This window comes from Stenella coeruleoalba (genome assembly GCF_951394435.1).
Source record: "Stenella coeruleoalba genome assembly, chromosome: 15".
In the NCBI taxonomy this organism is placed as follows: domain Eukaryota; kingdom Metazoa; phylum Chordata; class Mammalia; order Artiodactyla; family Delphinidae; genus Stenella; species Stenella coeruleoalba.
Genome location: NC_137161.1, coordinates 4,703,323 through 4,721,062, shown reverse-complemented (window position 1 = coordinate 4,721,062; position 17,740 = coordinate 4,703,323).

Here is a 17,740-nt window from a genome sequence, read left to right as displayed (position 1 = left end):
GGGGATAATGCCCACGCTACCCTGTAGGATTAAGAAGACAGTGCCCAAGTGGGCACTGGGTGAGGATCCAGTCTTCTCAGGCCCTGAGACTCCCTGGAGGGAAGTCAGAGCTCACACCGCTGGTGTGAGATGGAGCCTGGACGAGACCTGCTCTGGGGCTTAAGGTTCTGCTCCTCAGCCTGACCCTAACCGCCTGGGACCAAAATGACTCCCGGTTCACCTGCCTCTGGGGGAGGCAGATTGTGAGAATGCCCTGGGATGCCCAGAAGCTCCTCCCACCAGCCCTCACACCTGTCTCAGTCTTCTTGCCCCCTCAGGCTGTTTTGGGGAGGATGGGGGCACTGGAGGGCTCAACCCAGCACCTGACATGTAGGTGTTCAGTGAACACATTTTGGATGGATGGATGGATGGATGGATGGGTGGATGGATGGATGGATGGATGGGTGGATGGATGGATGGGTGGGTGGGTGGATGGATGGATGGGTGGATGGATGGATGGATGGATGGATGGATGGATGGATGGGTGGGTGGGTGGATGGATGGATGGGTGGATGGATGGATGGATGGGTGGGTGGATGGATGGATGGGTGGATGGATGGATGGATGGATAGTGGATGGGTGGGTGGATGGATGGATGGGTGGATGGATGGATGGATGGATAGGTGGATGGGTGGGTGGATGGATGGATAGGTGGATGGGTGGGTGGATGGTTGGATGGATGGATGGATGGATAGATGGGTGGATGGATGGATGGATGGGTGGGTGGATGGATGGATGGGTGGATGGATGGATGGATGGATAGATGGATGGGTGGATGGGTGGATAGTTGGATGGGTGGATGGATTGATGGATGGGTGGGTGGATGGATGGATGGATGGGTGGGTGGATGGATGGATGGATGGGTGGGTGGGTGGGTGGATGGATGGATGGGTGGGTGGGTGGGTGGGTGGATGGATGGATGGGTGGGTGGGTGGATAGGTGGATGGGTGGATGGGTGGATGGATGGATGGATGGATAGGTGGATGGGTGGATGGGTGGGTGGATGGATGGATGGATGGATGGATGGATGGATGGATGGATGGATGGATAGATGGATGGGTGGATGGGTGGACGGATGGGTGGATAGTTGGATGGGTGGATGGATTGATGTGTAGAATGACCTACCATTTCAGTTGTCATGATCGTTGTTCTGGGTGGTACCCAAGCTGAATGGTTTGTTGCTTTTATCCTCTCATTTATTAATCTGTTAGTAATAACTCACTAATGCACTAACCCACCCTTGGGTTGCTGGTCCCCATGCTGCGGAGATACATCATAATCCCTGCATTCAACATGTGCTCATTCACCAAACTTGGGCCATATGTTCCCCCATGAGTAGCCGCAGAGCCCAGCATAGTGGGAAGATGCTTCAGCTCTTTCCTGAGTGAAGAGCAAGCACTTGTTCTCGTGTCACCAGGCTCGCTTGCCTGGGAAGTTTGTGGTTGGTTCTCTTTTGAAATCTCTGGGTCCCCAGCCCAACCATCATCTCTAATTGATGCCAGGGCTGCTCATGGTTGGCACAAAGTTGATTATTTCTCTCCCATTATAACATGAACACTGTTCCTGATATACTTTTTGGAAAATACAAAGTAGAAAGAATAAAAATGACAGTCACTCGGAATCTGACCACACGAGGACAAGCCTGGCTGACGCTGGGATGTATGACTTTCTTCTCCATTTATATTTACATTTTCCAATCTGTGGTCAAATTTAATAATGTGAATGTCTAAATAAACCACTAATTCCCCAATTTCACCTTTTGGCTTAATTTTCCAGCCTTTAAGGAACAGCCAGGTGCAAGGCCACGGGGGCAGGGGAGACAAGAGGACAGAAAGCGAAGTCGTATTAGTCATATTCTTTTTTGGCCTGTGTAGCCCGAGTGTTGGATTTCCTCTTGTTTTATTTTGTTTGAGCCTTTCGACGTGTTAGGTGTCTGTTTGTAAACTTTCCTCTGCTTCCGATTTCAGTCTGGAAGCAGCAGATTGATTTTAAATAGAAATACCTTGAAGGTGGTGTTGTTTGGGGGCTGGAAAATCCAGCCACAGGGGTCCCACCACCAACTGCCAAGTGGAAGTGTTATGGCTGGTTCACTACATCAATAGAGGAGGCAGTGCGTCGTCTGGGGAGCAGGTGAGCTCCGTTCCAGGGGAGCAGACAGAAATTTGGGGGTGGGGGGAAGCTTACACGTGCTCAGGGCACAGCCCAAGCAGAAGAACTTACTTAGTTTTTCTTTCCTTCTTTTCTTTTTTTTTCAGCTTACAATTAACATTCAGAGTTCAGTCTCCACCCTCCCTCTTGAAATGGAATTTTTATCTTTTGATTCACACTACAAGATAAAATCCCAGTTTATCCAATTGCATGAATAATTGATAAGCTCTTTCCAACTTGCCAGAAGCAACTTAGCAGTCTCGCCTTGCAGCCTGGAACCCCTGGCAATTTCTGGAGTGCCAGCGACAGACCCTTGCACAGTTTCTCCTTGGAGTCCACCGACTTTCTGTCTCAGGGGTGGGATTTATCTCTTGATCCAGATTCGGGAGTTACAGATTAGGGACCTAGGGTTCCAGCGTCGGGGATGCGGGGAGGAGGGGAGGCAACGTCGGTGTCCACTTAGATTTCCTGAAATTGAGTCTGTGACAGGTGTGGATTCCGCTGGGAGCCTCCTGGCTGGCGGCTTCAGAGTTCACGGCATTAATTAACTCTAATCTGTTCCCTGATAGTTTAAACCAGACCCGAGATGTGAAGGTATTTTCTTTCCTAAAATGTAAGGGGCTTAATGAGATAGCAAAGAGGGCCTGTGTCTCGCCTGTTTAATGCACTTGGCTCTCTGGCCGTGTTTATATGATAAAAGCAGTGGGGTGTAATTTATGTGCTTAGCTGGGGTTTATCCTTTTTAAGCAGGTCTGGACGGCTTACCTGTTATATTTGGCTCAAGCCTAGCTTAAAAAAGAATTTATAGAGTGTACTGCAGAATGTCCCAATTCTGCAACACCAAAGGTAAAAGTGACTTGGGGTAATGGTGCAAAACGCCCCTAAGGAAAAGGGTTGACAAGATCGTGTGTCTTCCTCCCCCTCCCACGCTCCAAGCATCTTCCCACTGGCTTTCATGGTGGGTTTGATGGGGCTGAGATTGCCTGTGCCTTGTGGCTGGCGGGGTCTCGGATTGAAACCCGTCGAGAGGAGTCAGCTTCCAGGTCTCTCGGGTGCTGTGTAGTCCTATCTCGCCTCGGGGGAAGTGGGGAAGCGGGGCTTTAAGCGGCCGCTCTCATTTATCAACCACACCATTCATTCCGTTTTCTCTTTCATTTGCAGAAGGTGGAGAGAAAATGAATCAGAGGCGGTTTTTTTTTTTTTCCTGGCCTGTTTCCCCAAAGCTCCAGGAAATTAAGAAACATGCCGTTAGTTTTAGCAAACAATTTAAGCAAACTCAAACCAGAGGTCTCACCAAAGGCCTGGGATCTGAATGAGACCCCGTTCGTGGTCCTGGTCCTCCTCATGGATGCTGCCAGAAGCAGAGGAGGAGCCGGTGGGGAAGGAGGGGGAACGGGGGCATCTGCGGGCTGCGACTGACCTCCCTGCAGACCCCCAGGGTCAGTGGGCCTTTCCTCGGAAGCCGGTCCCCGACATGGCACTGGGTGGCCTTCTCCTGCCCCACCTAAACCCATAGGTTCCTGCAGTGTCTCCAGGCTGTGTGGTTTATTGGGAAGTAGAGTGTGTGGCGGGTTTCAACTGTCTGCGCTCTACCAAAAATGTTAATGGGGTGAGCTCTGCCCCAGCGCGGACACAGTGGAACGCAGATCGTACGGGCTGCACCATCACGAGGGTGATTCTGGTGTTTAAGATGCACGTTTTGTTGGGCCACACTGATGGGTCTCCAGGAGCTGTTCTGAGTAAATGAGAAGATGTATGTAAAGCTGCAGTCCCGGTGCTTGGCCCAAAGTGAGCGTCGGGTTGTGATAGCAGCGACGATGGCAGTGACGATGGCAATGACGATGACAGTGACGATGACAGTGACGATGGCAATGATGATGGCAGTGATGATGGCAGTGACGATGGCAATGACGATGGCAGTGACGATGACCATGATCAGGAGGAGTCAGGATGTCAGGGGTCAGGGTTCTGGCTCCAGCCCAGCCAAACCACTCACCGCCACAGTGACCTCAGCGCATCCCTGTTTACCTCTGCACTCACGTTGTTTGTCCATAAAACATCCAAAATGCATTGGAGGGAGGTGAGAAGTGAGCTTGAGAAACTGACACCCCACAGCTTCTGGCTTCCAGGGGTGTAGCTTTCTTTCCTCTCTCTCTCTCTTTTTTTTTTTTCCTAATTCCAACGTGAAATACATGCCTATTACAGAAAATTGTAATAAGCAGAAACACACCCCTAGGAAGACCAGAGTCTCTTCATCCTTCAGTCATTCATTCAGCAGACACTTGTTGGTGGTGGGGTGGGAATGGAACCATGACTTGGGCTTTTGCATAGAAATCAACACGTCAATTCTAAAATGCAAAGAGTTGTGTGACTGGAATTCTGTTGACTCTATAAATTGGTTTTAGAAAGACTGACATCTTAATATTGACTCCCAATCCACTGACATGACATCTCTCTCCATTTATTGAGGTCTTTGTTTCCTTCATTACTATTGTTTTGTTTTCAGCATATAGGGTTTGTATGTGTTTTGTGAGATTCATACCTAATTATTCATGGATTTGGTGCTATTGTAAATGGTACCGTAAAATATTTCAATTTCAATTGTTCATTGCAAGTGTCTAGAAATACAATTAATTTTTGTATATAGACCTTGTCTCCTAGAACCTCACTAAATTCACTTTTTAGTTCTAGTAACTTTTTCATAGATTCTTTGGAATTTTTTGTGTAGATAATTATGTAATCTATGAATATAGACAGTTTCATTTCTTCCTTTCTGAAGGAGATGCCCTTTCCCCCCTGGGTTTATTGCAGCAGTACCAGATTGAGTAGGAATGATGAGAGCCAATATCCTTGTCTTGTCCTGGATCTTAGGAGTAAGGCATTTAGTCTTTATTATGTGTGACGTTAGCTGTAGGTTGTTTGTAGATGCCCCTTATCACTTTAGATGCTCTTCTAGTCCTTGTTTTCTGAGGTTTTGTTGTTGTTGTTGTTTTAATCATGGACGTGTCTTTATAAAATGCTTTCTCTGCATCTTTTGTGATGATCATGTGATTCTTCTTCTTTCACCTGCTGATATGGTGAGTTTCATTGATTGATTTTTTAATGTTGAGCCAGCCGTACATTCCTGGGATAAAGTCCGCTTGACTGTGATGAATTATCCTTTTTATATATTGTTGGATTTGATTTACTTGTATTTCATTAAAGATTTTTATCTATATTCATGGAGGTTATTCATCTGTAGTTTTCTTTTACTGTAATGTCTTCGATTTTGGCACCAGGGTAATACTGGTCTCATAAAATGAGTTGGGAAATGTCCCTTGCTCTTTTGTATTCTGGGAGAATATGTGAAAAACTGGTATTATCTCTTTCTTGAATATTTGGTAGAATTCAACATTGAAGCCATCTGGGCCTGGGGTTTTCTTTTTAAAAAGGTTTTAACTGTACCATTAATTTATTTAATAGATAAAGGATTATTCAGGTTATTTATTTTTTCCTGAATGAGCTTTGGCATTTTGTGTCTTTCAGGGAATTTCTCTATTTCATCTAAGTTGTCATATTTGTGGGCATAGAGTTGATTGTAATATTCCTTTATTATCTTTTAATCTTTTCAATGTGATGTCCAGGCTTTCATTCCTGATATTGATAATTTGTGTTATTCTCTTCTTCTATTGGTTAATCTGGTTAGAGTTTTATCTGCTTTATTTTTTCAAAGAAGAAGCTTTGGGTTTCATTTATTTTTCTCTGTTATTTTTCTGTTCTCAGTTTCAGTAGTTTCTGCTCTTATCTTTACTATTTCCATTCTTCTATTTATGATTCTATTTTATCTACCCTGTTGGCTTAGTATTTATATCTTAAAAATATGTTTTAGTGGTTGTTCTACGTTTTGTTTTTTTTTTTTAGATTTTTTAAAAAAAACTTATTTATTTTATCTTTGGCTGTGTTGGGTCTTCTTTGCTGCACACGGGCTTTCTCTAGTTGCACCTAGTGGGGGCTACTCTTCGTTGTGGTGCGTGGGCTTCTCACTGCAGCAACTTCTCTTGTTGGGGAGCATGGGCTCTAGGTGCACGGGCTTCAGTAGTTGTGATGCACAGGCTTCAGTAGTTGTGGCACCCAGGCTCTAGAGTGCAAGCTCAGTAGTTGTGGTGCACGGGCTTAGTTGCTCCGCAGCATGTGAGATCTTCCCGGACCAGGGCTCAAACCCGTGAGCCCTGCATTGGCAGGTGGATTCTTAACCACTGCACCACCAGGGAAGCCCTGCCCTAGGTTTTACGATATAAATCTTTAATGAAAAATTCTGACTTCAAATAAAATGATACTGTGTTATGTCTAGTCTAGGAAACTTACAACAATATGCTAATAATTCTTCATTCAAATGCTTTGTGTCATTGGTGTCATGTATTTTAGTTTTGCATATGATATGACCACACAGAAGCTTGCTACGACTTTTGCTTTTGCTACTATTTTTTTGAAAATCAGTTATCTTTTAGAGCAGGAGTTGGCAAACTTTTTCTTTAAAGAGTCAGATGTAAATACTTTAGGTTTTGCAGGCCATGTGGTTTTTGTCACAGCATCTTGACCCTACCACTGTAGTATGAAAGCAACCATAGACAATATATGAATGAATTTTATAAATTCAATACAACTTTATTTACAAAAATAGGCAGCAGGCAGTATATGGCCCACAGCCTGGGAATAAATTTGGGGTTGATAGTTTTTTTCTTCTAGCACTCCAAGATGTCATTTCCATTGTCTTTTTAAAAAATCTTATTTTATTTTATTTTATTTTATTTTTTGGAGTATAGTTGATTTAAAATGTTGCATTAGTTTCAGATGTACAACAAAGTGATTCAGTTATATATAAATATATATATATATACATGTATCTATTCTTTTTCAGATTCTTTTCCCATTTAGATTACTACGGAATATTGAGTTGAGTTCCCTGTGGTATACGGTAAGACCTTGTTGATTATCTATTTTATATATAGTAGTGTGTATATGTTAATCCCAACCTCCTAATTTATCCCTTCCCTCCACCTTTCCTCTTTGGCAACCATAAGTTTGTTCCATTGTCTTTTATCTTGCCTAGTTTCTGATGAGATGTCTGATGTAATTATTATCTTTGTTCCTCTGTATGTAATGTGTTTGTTTTTCTTCTGCCTACCTTTGATTTGCTCCTTGTCCTTAGTTTTCAGCAGTTTGACTATGATATGCCTGTTTTGGTGTTTGTTTTTGTTTATTGTATCCTGTTTGGTGTTCTCTGAGCTCTTTGGATCTGTGGTTTGATGTCTGTCATTAGTTTTGGAAAATACCTTTTTTTATAATTTCAATAATTTATTTTAAAGTATTAACATTGGTTTCATGGCCCAGAATACAGTTTGTCTTGGTGAATGTTCCTTGTGTACTTGGGTGGAGTTTTCTATAAATGTCAGTTAGATAATTATTTCTTCAAATATTTTTTCTGCCTCATTCACTCTTCTCCTTCTGGGATTCCAAATACACTTCTGTTGGACCATTTGTTATTGTCCCCAAACTCTTGGACGCTCTGATTTTTTTAAAAATTAAATTTATTTATTTATTTATTTATTTGTGGCTGCATTGGGTCTTCATTGCTGCACGCGGGCTTTCTCTAGTAGTGGCGAGCGGGGGCTACTCTTCATTGTGGTGTGCGGGCTTCTCATTGTAGTGACTTCTCTTGTTGTGGAGCACAGGTTCTAGGCATGTGGGCTTCAGTAGTTGTGGCATGTGAGCTCAGTAGTTGTGGCACACGGGCTTAGTTGCTCTGTGGCATGTGGGATCTTCCAAGATCAGGGCTCAAACCTGTGTCCCCTTCATTGGCAGGAGGATTCTTAACCACTGCGTCGCCAGGGAAGTCCTGGATGCTCTGATTTTTTAAAAACTCTTTTTTCTCTTTGAGTTTCAATTTGAATAATTTCTATTGACCTGTCTTCAAGTTTGTTATTACCTGTGTTAAGTTTACTAATGAGTCTGTCAAAATCATTCTTTGTCTTTGTTACTGTGGTTTTTATTTCCAGTATTGCCATTTGATTCCTTCTTATAGTTTGTACTCTTTTGTTGAAATTACCCCTGTGATCATTCATGGTGTCTTCATTTTGACTTGAGCCATTAACATGTTGATCAGTTATTTTAAGTTCCTGTCTGATAATTCCAACATCTATACCATATCTGAGTCTGATTCTGTTGATTCTTTTGTCTCTTGATGGCTTGTTGCTTTTTCTTTGAGTGTCTCAAAATTTCTTTATTGAAAGCCAGACATCTAGTGTTGGACAACAGGGACTGAGGTAAATAGTTTTTATGTCTGGAAACAGAGCATGCCTTTATTTCTGCCAGGCCTTTAGTATGGGGAGATGAGTCAATCCACTTAGGAGTTCAGCTGGGTTTAGGTTTTGTTGTTGCTATAGTTACCCTCAATGTACCACTAGCTTCAAGCTAACCTCTTTGGTTAGCTTGTGTTTATGTGGGGAGTTGCTTTGCAAGAGCGTTTTCCGTAATGTCTGCTCCACCCTCACCTTTAAGTCTTCCTTTGCACTTTGCCGGAGAGGATCTCTCTACATCCTGTTGCCCCCCTCCTGGCTGCTGATGCTGTTACTTGTGACTCCACACTGATTCACCTGGTGGTGGGCTGAGGGCGGGGGGAGTGTTCTCTGTTACGAGTATGCCTTGATCTCATCCAGGCCCTGTGTGAGCCTGTCCAACCACAGCTGTGGGTCTGGGATCAGGATGTCTTCCTTTGCATCCCACCCTACCCCAGGAATAGAGGGGTTTTTTTGTTTTTTCCTTCAATCAGCTTCATTGGTTTTCACCAGTGTCCTAAGGGTACCACTTTTTTTTGCCCTTCCCCTAGAACTTTTAGGAGATGGGGAGAAGGACCTGGGTGGGGCTTTGTGCTTTTCCTGTGGTGGCCGCTGTTCCCTTCCTTCAGGCCTGCTCTACGAGGGAGCTCTCTCAGAATTCTCACCCTGCCCTTTCCTATGTTTATCTGAGCACCAGTTCAGCGGTGGAAGCAAAACTGCATATAGAATGAATTCCTCTTATGTCTGTGGCTCCCAGAAGTCCTACACTGTCTAATGAGCCCACATCAACCTTTAGCAATTTGTTAAATATTTTAGCTTTTGTCATACCAGTGTCCAATGGTATGTACTTCCAGTAAGCAAGTGCCCCAGTTCTGTCTCTCCCTAGAGGCACCTATCTTCCCTTAGATTTCAGATTAGTTGATTCCCTGGCAACCTCAGAGCTCTGCTGGACTAAAGAAAAGCTGGCAAGTTTCAACTTGTCTGGCTTGCTTTTTTGTTGTAGTAGTAAGGATGGGACTGATGCCCTTTCCAGCTTTCTACATCTGAAGCTGTCTGACTTCTTTTAAAGATAAATTTTTTTCAGTAAAATTAACGTTTCCTTTAAATAATAAGTTCATAACAGGAAGCAAACGGTCATACAGGTTGCAGAGGAAGTGACAAAAAATGGGGAGGTGATAGGTGAAGGTGTGATGTGGGGAAACACTGCGTTAGGGACAGGAGCTTTGGAACCCACGTTCCACCTCATGATATCTGCATGAACTTGGGTGAGGGACTCGACCTCAGTGAGTCTCAGTTTCCACTTCCTCTTTTGTACGATGGAAGTCAAATGTGATCTACTCCAGAGGATTAAAAGTGCTAATACGTAAATAGTGCTTGGTTTTGGGCTCGGCTCGTGTTAAGTGCTCGATAGAGTGGTTATTCATTTTCATGGATCCAAAGGCCATTTTCACACTGTGGGAGGCACTTCTAGATGTACACAGATGAGAAGGGAGTGGCTTATTTTCTTTTTTAAAAAATTTATTTTATTGAAGTACAGTCGATTTACAATGTTGTGTTAGTTTCTGCTGTACAGCAAAGTGATTCAGTTATACATATATATGTGTGTATATATATATATATTCTTTTCCATTCTGGTTTATCTCAGGATATTGATTATAGTTCCCTGTGCTACACAGTAGGACCTTGCTGTTTAACCACTCTCTATATAAGAGTTTGCATCTGCTCATCCCAAACTCCCAGTCCATCCCTCCCCCACCCCCTCCCCCTTGACAGCCACAAGTCTGTTCTCTCTGTGAGTCTGTTTCTGTTTCATAGACACGTTCATTTGTGTCATATTTTAGATTCCACATATAAGTGCTATCATGTGGTATTTGTCTTTCTCTGTCTGACTTAACTTCACTTAGTATGACGATCCCTGGGTCCATCCATGTCGCTGCAAATGGCATTATTTCATTCTTTGCATGGCTGAGTAATATTCCATTGTATATATGTATCACATCTTCTTTACCCATTAATCTGTCGATGGACATTTAGGTTGTTTCCACGTCTTGGCTATTGTGAATAGTGCTGCTATGAACATAGGGGTACAGGTATCTTTTTGAATTACAGTTTTGTCTGGATATATGCCCAGGAATGGGATTCCTAGGTCATATGGTAGCTCTATTTTTAGTTTTTTAAGGAACCTCCATACCGTTCTCCGTAGGGGCTGTACCAATTTACATTCCCACCAACAGTGCAAGAGGGTTCCCTTTTCTCCACACCCTCTCCAGCATTTGTTTTTTGCAGACTTTTTGAGGACGGCCATTCTGACGGATGTGAAGTGATACCTCATTGTAGTTTTGATTTGTATTTCTCAAATAATTAGCAATGTTGAGCATTTTTCATGGGCCCGTTGGCCGCCTGCATGCCTTCTTTGGAGAAATGTCTATTTAGGTCTTCTGCCCACTTTTCGGCTGGGTTGTTTGTATTTTTGTTATTCAGTTGTATGAGCTATTTGTAGAGTTGGTTATTTTCTATATGATTCCCAAGTCTCCTAGACTCTGGCTGGTGTGTGTGTGTGTGTGTGTGTGTGTGTGTGTGTGTATGAGACTCTGATGGGATTTTCTAAAGTAGCTTCCGCATTACTCCCACTGTGGAATTGTATGTTAAGAAAATGTATTGATCAGGAAATATTTTAACGAGTGAGAGAGAGGGGAAGTAACCAGCCCAGCACAGGGCGTCCAGAAAGCCCTCAGTAAACACTGGCAAAATGAGAAGAAGAAGGAAATCTTCACCTGGGGCTGGGGCTAAACTTCCAGCTTCATCTCACTTTTGTCAGTCACGTGTCTGCTTGACCTTGGGAGACCCTTGACCTCTCTAAGCCTCAATTTCCCACCAGCAAGATGGCGACACCTTGCTGCCCTCACTTAGCTCCTGTGATTGTTATGAGGTTGAAACAGAGCGATGTCTGTGACCATCTGAAAACTCTACGAACGTACAAGGCATTACTGTTAAAAATGATCACTCAAATCCATTCTGAAAGGTTGAAGGATATGTGAATAGTGGACCCTGAGGCCTTCTCAATTACGGCTTCAGGAGTAGTTAAGGTAAAGTCGGTCAGCGAGTGATCAATTCTTTTAGAAGTTTCTCTCCCAAGGAGTCATTGGGATTTTTGCAGCTGCCTGATGTGTTTCTTAACAAGTTATCTCCAACTGGAGAAACATCAGTAGTTGTCGAGGCCATGGTTTGTCTGCCTGATTTATACAAATTGGTGAAACAATATCTGCCGCCTGTTCTTTGATCTTGGTTTGAAGCAAGTCAACTTAAACACTCATGGGAGCCGGAAGGAGATCCTTCACATGAATGTGTCCACAAATCTTGCCCGGACGCTCAGGGTGAGGCCTCCGCCAGTTGCTTCAAAGGCCTCATCCATCACAACAGGGGGAATAAAAACTCAAGCTATGCTGTAGTAATCTTACTGATTGCCATCCTTGACCCAACTCAACCCATGTCCAACTGCGGCAGGAGTTTCTAAGTCAACTTTTGTTCTAGAACTTCACTCTCCCCACCATCGCCCCACGCCGTTCCCCCGCGGCCACATCTCTCTTTAATCAATGAGGAGGGTGGGCGGGGAAGGAAGCACTCGTTGCTGAGCACTGGAGGTTAATTGCAGCCCTGGAGCCCGACTGCCCGAGTTTCAATCTCAGCTCCGGCCTATTCCAGCAGGGGGACCGTGGACCAGCTGTAGAAACCTGCCCCTGTTTCAGTTTCCCTGTTTAGCAATTTGGATGGTGTATCGGTCAGGGTTACCCTAGAGAAACAGAACCAGTAGGATATTTATGTTAAGGGATGCATTTTAAGGAATTGGCTTATGGGATTGGGGGGGTCTGTCTAGGTAAGTTGAAATCTGTAGGCGGATGCCTGAGGCCCCCGTCCACAGGCAGAATTTCTTCCTCAAGGAATCTTCAGTTTTGCCTTTCAACTGACTGGGTGAAGCCCACCACTCCGGCCCCCGCCACACACACCTTATTATGGATCATCTCCTTTATTTAATGTTTTTCCCAAAAAGTGTTTGATTTTTGCTTTATTTATAGCAGAAAAAATTTACTCCTAAAAACCCTAAAATTGGGGGGAGGCAGTTAAAATGTCAGTTTAAAAATTTTGTTTTCTGAATGAAGTCAATTTACAGCTCAAAAAAAAAATTAAAAAAGAAAAGAAAGCAAAGGGCACGTGGAGTTCCGGTGTGTGCAAAGAGTTGTGTGCTGTGCTCTGTTCCAGTCTCTTGGTCCCATGTGCGTGGGGTGATGAGGAGCAGGGCATTTGGGGAGACAGAGATGAATTCAATATCAGATTCATCTCTTGCTACTTTATGATCTTTTCGGGTTGTGTAACGGTTCTCTATCTCATTTAACAAGACTACAAAGTGAGATGATAATAGTACGTGACCTACAGGGACGTTGTGAAAATTCAATGGGAGAACACAGATTGCTTATCCTCAAGCTTTGCATGCATTTATAAATGTTCATTATTAATAATGAGAAAAAAGTCAAGTCACCTGTCAATGCTCACCCGTCTACAAAATGCCTTCACCACAGCACCTAGGTTAGTGTTTGGTGGAATAATAAGGTTCAGTAGCCCAGCCAAGCTGACATATGACATTGACCATCCCAGATAGCATAGAACTGACGGGAAAAGAAGATGAGGGGTTACATGTAAAGCGGGGCCTGGCAAAGAGGATGCTCTCCATAAATGTTAGGTTATTACTGGGAAGAGGATTAGGTGAGAGAATGCTCACAGTAGGCCGGCACATAGTAAGTGCTCAGTAAGCATTAGCTGTTACGATGTCTTTCCAGTTTCACTCAGTAGATCTGTGTGGAGCTTCTGCCACGTGCCAGGCATTGTTGGGTTGGGGATATGATGGTGTGTGCTCTGACTCAGGCCTATGGTAACAAGTCATTGTGTGCGCACACTCACACACCACACACACACACACACACACACACACACACAGAGCTGATGACAATTGGTGGCTCCAGAGGCTGACATGAGAGCTTATCATGGAGAGTCTGGGGGCTTGGGGATGCTTCCTTGAGAGTGTGAGTTTGCAGCTGAGGTTTGAAGGGTGAGTGTGGGGGGCTAGGACGTGGGTGGTGGGGTGGAGGGGGGGCTATGGAACCACATCTTGGGGAGAAAGATGGGCACAAACACAGGCCCCCTATGCAGGGGCCAGGAGCCACGGGCTGGTTCCCAGCCAACATGGGAGTCTTAACTGTGGATATCTGATTGCTCAGATTTTATGTTTATAGTTCTTTTCTCTCTTAGGCTGCAAATAATTAAAATTGTTGTTTATTGGCTCTTTCTAGCTATTTCAAAATAATAATACCAATATTATTACTAACACCATCATTATTCCTAAAAAGAGTTGAAGATCTCTTTGCACTTCTTTTAGTCCAACCAGGATGCACATCCGTATCAGTGTATTTTAAAGTCATCCGATATGATTCTTCTCTGACTGGTTAAACCAGGAGTTGGCAAACCTTTTCTTAAAGACCAAGTAGCCCAGGTACAAAATAGGCTCTTTTTTAAAAATTGAGGTATAGTTGATTTACAATGTTGTGTTAGTTTCAGGTGTACAGCACAGTGATTCAGTTATATGTGTGTATTCTTTTTTGGATTCTTTTCCGTTATAGGTTATTACAAGACATTGACTATAGCTCCTTGCGCTCTACAGTAGGTCCTTGTTTATCTAGATTATACATAGTAGCGTGTATCTGTTAATCCCAAACTCCTACTTTATCCCTCCCCACCTTTCCGCTTTGGTAACCACAAGTTTGTTTTCATGTCTGTGAGTCTGTTTCTGTTTTGTAAATAAGTTCATTTGTATCATTTTTTAGATTCCACTTATAAGTGATATCATGGGGTATTTGCCTTTCTCTGTCTGACTGACTTCACTTAACATGATCATCTCTAGGTCCATCCATGTTGCTGCAAATGGCATTATTTCATTCTTTTTTATGGCTGAGTGATATTCCACTGCATATATATATATATATATATATATATATATATATATATATATATATATACACCAGATGGTTTTTATCCCAAAATGCCCCCCCCAAAGGATATGAGGAGGGAGAAGTCGTTTGGCCCGGGCGTCGTGCTTGGCCCCTTGTCCAGCAACCTCACCGCAGGTCAGTGTTGTCCAGCCCACGCTCACTAATACACCTTATAGCTTCCCAGCCACCACCGTGACCCCGCCCATCCTCCCCTCTCGCCTGACAAGTGTCACAGCTTCTGAAATGGTCTTCCTGCCCCATGCCTCACCCACATCCTATCATCCACGGCAGATAAAGTGATTTTTCTCCCCAACTGAAATGTGACATCATCCAGAAAAAGGATGAAAAGAATAATCACCAGTGCACCTCTGTGGAGCCTCAACCCAGATCGTGAAGTCACCTCTTCACCCCGTCTCAGAAATGGCCCCTCCTGGGGACTTCCTTGGTGGCGCAGTGGTTAAGAACCTGCCTGCCAGTGCAGGGCACACGGGTTCGAGCCCTGGTCTGGGAAGATCCCACATGCCGCGGAGCAGCTAAGCCCGTGCGCCACAGCTACTGAGCTTGCGCTCTAGAGCCCATGCTCCGCAGCAAGAGAAGCCACCGCGATAAGAAGCCCGCGCACCGCAACAAAGAGTAGACCCTGCTCGCTGCAACTAGAGAAAGCCCGTGCGCAGCAACAAAGACCCAACGCAGCCAAAAATAAATAAATTTATAAAAAAAAAAAAGAGAGAGAAATGGGCCCACGGTCTTGACATCCCACCCTGCCGTTTCACGTTGCCTGCTTTTGAATTTTCCTTAAACCAAGTAGTTGAGATCGTGTTCTTTTATATCCGGTTCCTTTTGCCCAACATTTACAAAATGAAACTCCAGCACGCCGTTGTGTGTGGGTATAGCTCTTTCATTGCTTTGCTGTGTAGTATTCTGTTGATGAGTTTGCTATAATTTTCGTACCCATTGAACTCTTCACAGCTACTTGGGGTGTTTCTACTTGGGGGCTCCTACAAACAACAGTTATATAAACTTATATATACATTCTTGTACAAATTTATTTCTATCACATATCTAAGCCAGAAGTTGACTTTCTGGCTTATAGGGTATGTTCAGTTTTCATAGACATCACCAGATAATTTTCTAAAGCCGTGGTCCTAGCCTACACGCCTGCCAGCGGTGTGTGAGAGCTCTGGCTGTCCTGTACCCTTGGAATACCTGCTACTGTCCAGCAGTTCTGTGTTTATTTTTGTATCTTTAGTTTACCGTTCTCTGGGTAGATAGGGTATCTTTCTGTGCTTTTATTTTGTGTATTAGATTTTTTACCATCTTAACCATTTTTTAGTATACACTACGATAGTGTTAACTCTGTCCTGCAATATATCTCTAGAACTTTTATATCTTGCCAAATTGAAACTCTTCACCCATTGAACAACAACTCCCATTCCTCCCGTGCCCCAGCCCCAGCCCCTGGCGACCACCTTTCTATTCTCTGTCTCTATGAGTTTGACTATTTTAGGTACCTCGTGTAAGTGGAACTGTACAGTATTTGTCCTTTGGTGACAGGCTTATTTCACTGAGCATCCTGTCCTCTAGGTTCGTCCGTGTTGTGGCAGGTGTCAGGATTTTCTTCCTTTCTGAGGCTGAATAGTATCCCATTGTACGGATGGACCACATCTGTATCCATGGATGTTGAGGTTGCTTTCGCCTCGTGATACTTTCAATTTGCATTTTCCGGATGTTTGATTAAGTTGAGGCTCTTTTCCTTTGCTTACTGGCCATTTGCATGTATTTTTTGTGAAGTGCCCGTCCAAGTTTTTTGCCCTTTTTTTTTTTTTTTTTGCATCAGATTACTCGTAGTTCTCTTTGACTTGTAGTAGTTCTTGGTATAATCTGGGTATGACCCTTGGCCATTTGTATGAGATTCAATGGTCAAAGTGCATCTGATCCAAAGGGCAATCTGATCATGTCCCTCTCATGGATCCTCCTTCTTTATGTCTCATGTTCCGGCCTCCTTACTTCTCTAGCCTCCCCATGGACCACCCGCTCTCTGCCTTCTCTCCTTCAGCCACACTGGAGTCTCTTGAATACTCTGCTCTCTCTACCCCAGAATCTGACAAAAGGCAGAAGCTAAGGGCACAGACTCTGGAGCCAGACCGCCTGGGTTTCCTTCCTTATGTTTAAAGTGGTGATAATAATACTTCATAGAGTCGTTGTGCAAAACCGAGGTGCTGGAGTGCTTCGAAGGATGCTTTGCACGTGGTAAAGGGGATGTGATACTTATCATTGATTGACAGAGTGTGGGCTAGTTTTCAGACCCTGCTTGCCCCTTCAGCGGGAAGACTTGTGCAGTGCACACCCTGCTCAGCTGTATGTGGCGGCCCTGGCTTGTCCCCAGGTCTTGAGTTCCTCCAGAGTGGCTCTGTTCTCAGGAGGCTCCTCCCTTTTGGTGTCACCAGTGATTTTCAGCAGGACCAGACTTAACATCCTGCCAGTTTTGCAACCCCTTCCAAGAGAGAGCACCTCGCTCCCAATAATTAGAGCAGGAAATTATTGGAGAGCGAATGTCCGGGCTGGCACGTGTATCCTTCCCTGGGGGCAGGAGGGTGGGAGGGGCTGCTACAGGGCCACCTCATATGAACCCCTTGGACTGAGAGCCTTCAAAGTAAAATGGAGGGTTATTACTAGAAAAAGAGTGAGTTAATTCTGGGCAGGAAAAACCCACCAGCTTTCCCATTCCTTCCCTTGCTCCCATTCATGGAATCCACCCACTCCCAGTTACCCCACTTCAGGTTGCTTTATTCCACTTTCTTACAAGAAAACTCACTCCCCAAAATGTTCATTCTCTGCCTAGAAAACCCATGCAGTCACACAGGAGCTTCAGACAGAGGTCTTCATCTGTTATGAGTTTTTTGGGCATCAGTTTTTATCAACAGCCCCTGTCTTTAATCAAGAAGGAATTACCCAGTGGCAAGGCATTATGGTTTTCTTTTATAACTGGCTTGTTTAAAAAAAATTAATTTCAGTTTCAACTTTTAAGCAAGGGAAGAGAAAGGATAATTGTGCCGCCTTTCCTGAAAAGTTATGAAAGGAAGCGAGGGGTCATTTTTCAGAACTCTGCTCCCCACGATCAATAATCATCAGTCGTGGGTCTCTCACGCGTCTTGCAGCTAAGCTGGGAGCCCTGGAATTAGCTGACTGGGCTCTGCTTCC